Genomic DNA, 3,737 nt, shown 5'->3' on the forward strand with positions numbered 1-3,737 from the left:
GCAGTGTGCCTTGAGGACAGGGGTTGAAAAACATGGCTTTATACAAGTAGTTTGCATTTAGACCTAAAAATCTGCAAAGCTTTGTTTGACTAATTTCATTTGTGTAGTTTTTAGGTGGAAATTGCTTCATAAACCTACTGGGTTTAACAGTTAAATAATTCAAACAGCCTCAGGTTTTTTGAGTTTGAACCCTTCCACCTTTAACTAATCATTTAAGCATCCACCTTTTAAGCATTTAATAAAATCTTGAATTCTTAAACAAATACTCTTATATATACCTTGTATAATATAAAACATAAGTGAACTTTGTGTCACATCTAATAATCAGTTCTGATTATTATGGACTGAAATATAATTGACCATGATCAGCTTTCATCATCCATAACTGTACTAGTGAAATCATTTTAACAATAATCTTTACTTTATAATCAGCAATACTCACAGATACGACAATGTTGTTTAGTAGATAGTTTATGTCCTTATTAAACATGTGAAATTTCACAGTGGATTTTTATAATCAGAAATCTAGGATATTTTAGTGCAACTTGAGAATCTAAATGCCACAAAGATACTGATTTTTTTTTAAATCCAAGGCTTTATTCGAATTGAAATTTCAGTATACTAAAGTATTATCACAAACATGTATGCAAAGAAATGTGCCCACTCACTGTGAGCTGCAACCTCTGTTAGTATTTGAACATTTACCCTTTACTGACATTTAAAGGTGAAGTATGAGTGCTCATTATTTTATGCTCCTTTATTTAGCTCTCTGTGTTTGACTTGCATACCCACAAGGCAAAATCTACTTTTTTGTTCCTATTTGCAATGTTAAACCTAGAGACATTTTTTAGAAGTTATAAAGATATATTAAGGCTTCTTTTTTTTGTTGATTATTAAGTTTTCTAAATGTGCAGGAATGGGTTATACATCTAAAAGTGCTTGCAAAATGTGATTAGTAAACATTAAATATACTCTTTCAAGGACTAAACTGTACCTCATGAAACTGTTATTTCATTTCTTTGTTGTATTTGGACTCCAGTAAAGCGCTCTAAAAATTAGGGTGGGAAGGTTGTACATCTTTTAGGGAGTGGGGGAGCCTAAGGGGGGGAAACTATTTAGCATGATTTATTGCTCAGGCAAAAAAAAATTTTAATCTGCAGTTAATTTATGCCCAAGCTTCAGCGGTTAATATTTTTATTGTCCATTTTTCTTTTTAAAATAATTAGCTGACAATGCTTTCATTATGTAATTAAAAAACATGGATTTTGAAAGACAGCAGCAGAAAAGAAGAACAAACAAAAGCATGAGAGATAAGATCATCTCTTATCTCTTTTGCAGAATGCTGTTGTTACAGCCTATTAACATTCAATCCAAAGAAAAGGCAGACTGGATTGTTTGAATGTTTAATTTAATGTTCTCTTCTCAAACTGGCTCCCGCTCATTTTACGAAAAAAAGAAAAGTACAAATTGAAGTTGTGCTGTGCTTCGATGAGTCCCATAATTGTTCACCTTATTGTATAACAGCTAACATTATTATTTTCTTTATACAACTTCATAAAGGCTTTCATAAACAGCTGAGTTATAAGTAAGAATAATTTACCTTTAGATCTCCCTGACATCTAAATATAAATTAGTTATAAAAAAATTTTTTTTTTACTTTCTAAAATGGGTCTTTAGGATGAGATGCAATTTCTTTCCCAAAAGCAAGGTAAAAAATGATAAAAATAACAATAATAATACTTTTCAAGTTAGTTTTTTTTAGAGAGATCAAGTGTGAATATTTTTGTGATGTTTGTAATCATAAGGGATGACTGCATCAAGATTGTCGGATTTAGGAAATTTGGGGCCCTAGGCAAAGACTGTCAGGGGACCCTCTGAATTGAAGATTGAAGACAACACATAAAAAAGACCCAATACACAGATAAAGAAATTTTAATAGAATAGACATACATTATTTGTTCTATGTTTTGTCTCTCTCTTCTTGTCCCTTTTCTTGTTGTTTTCCTCTCTATGTTTTGTACTCAGCTGACTTTTCATGCTGTCTCAAAGTTCACTTAGCTGATTGCTCCTTCCTGTATTTCCAAAAAGGCGCAGCTAACAAAAATAACAGTCCTTTTTTTCACTGAAGAATAGCCATGATCTGTTTATCTGTTCTCCATTTTTCATTTGAATGAAACAATAGGTGGAAGTAAATGTGCATCCGTCTCCATTTTTTTGGAAAGATCCTGTCCTTCACCTGGAGTGGTCCTCCCCGTACTATTGAGCAGCATGCTCAATCAGACAGCTTCTTAAGCGAGAGTGCAGGGTCATCTTCCAGAAGTAGATTGCTTACTAGCTGAGTGGATGATGCTGGACTGTCGCAGTCTGGTGGGACAACATCATGAAAACCTGGCTGGATCATTCTGGAAATCTTTCCGTCACAGCCCATCTCTGTCTCATGCTGAAAACAATCACTCAATCTTGTCTATGTCACTGTAACTCAGGACTAAAGTAAGGACTGAAACACCAAAAAACAAACTTAAAAACCTGAAATTGTCCATGAAAAAAAATAGATTTTTCATTGTTTGTAGCAAAAATGCTCAATCAGACAGCTGCTTTAGCCAGAGTGCTGTCATCTTCAGGAAGTAAACTGCTTAGTAGTTGAGTGGATGATGCTGGGCTAGCAAATACAAACAAAATTTGAAACTTACTTTAAAACGATCCATCTTCAATAAGGTAAATAAATACTTATCAATATATGGGGAACATCCCCTTCGATGGTTTAATACTCACCAGTAGTTCATCTCCAGACGATGGACCCTCCACAGGTGCCAACGTGCCGCTGAGACTGCTGCTGATTGTGGATTACTGCTGCTGGTGTTAGCCGCTGCCACAGTGAAGAAGCCAAAGTCAGTCATTTTCAGTTACTTTTAAGCAGCTTCCTTTTTTCCTCCTTTTTTCAGCACTGCTAGGGCAGCTTATTTCCATCTTTCTCTCTTTTCCTCTTTCTCTGCTCGTCTCGTTTCTTTGCGCTGTCTGTTTTCAACTGGTTTGCTTCCGTGTGTCTGGACGTTTCTGCACATTTGCAGCGAAAGGACTGATTCAATGTAGTGGACTCTGAAGGGCGAGCCCCGAGAAACACTTAATGTAATAATGTAATGATCTCAGGAAGTTGGACCCAGAATTCAAGGCGAGACAGGCAGTGGGAAAGTTCACAGCATTTATTTAACAAACAGGTGCGCGGGGCGGATCTCTGCAGAGATGGGAGAATACAGGTCAGTGACTGGATGTGGAGCTGAATACGACTTGGAGCTAGTCACTGACCTGATTCAAAGTTCAGTCCGTTCGTGGAGAACACAGCTGAATCCAGGAGGGAGGTTTGACGCCCCCAGAGTTCCTAGAGAGCGAGCGGAGCGGGCGCCAGCCGACGCCGAGCAGCAACAGAGTCCAGAAGGGAAATCCAAGGTCGAAGTCAGAAGACAGTTCCAGGTTCAGAAGCCGGTAGAATCCAAGATGAGATAGGACAAACCGAGCAGACAGGGGCAAGGCAAAACTCCAGATCCACAGGGCAGAAAACTGGTCATAAACAGGAAAACAGACAGACTAAAGAAAGCTAGGAAACATCCTGATGAAGGTTCTCAGTCATCCAGGTCAAAGTCATTCCGTAAAAATTAAAAAAATATCCACTGGACTTGGTTTTCAAGATTTGAAGACGTTTTGCCACCTCTCCAGGAAGCTTTCTCAATTCAAATGTCTGG

General features: G+C 37.2%; 1 protein-coding gene across 1 annotated transcript in view; it reads left to right on the plus strand.

The window, feature by feature from the left end:
* The first annotated feature begins 2,847 nt into the window (after positions 1-2,847).
* Positions 2,848-3,737, plus strand: part of LOC107095866 (arachidonate 15-lipoxygenase B-like) — a 22,077-nt gene continuing 21,187 nt past the window's right edge. The window contains exon 1 of the mRNA XM_015392225.1: positions 2,848-2,888. The gene's annotated coding sequence lies outside the window, so the exon portion shown is untranslated. The remainder of the gene's footprint in view (positions 2,889-3,737) is intronic.

Source organism: Cyprinodon variegatus, unplaced genomic scaffold (genome assembly GCF_000732505.1).
Source record: "Cyprinodon variegatus isolate N-32 unplaced genomic scaffold, C_variegatus-1.0 Scaffold579, whole genome shotgun sequence".
Classification (NCBI taxonomy): Eukaryota; Metazoa; Chordata; class Actinopteri; order Cyprinodontiformes; family Cyprinodontidae; genus Cyprinodon; species Cyprinodon variegatus.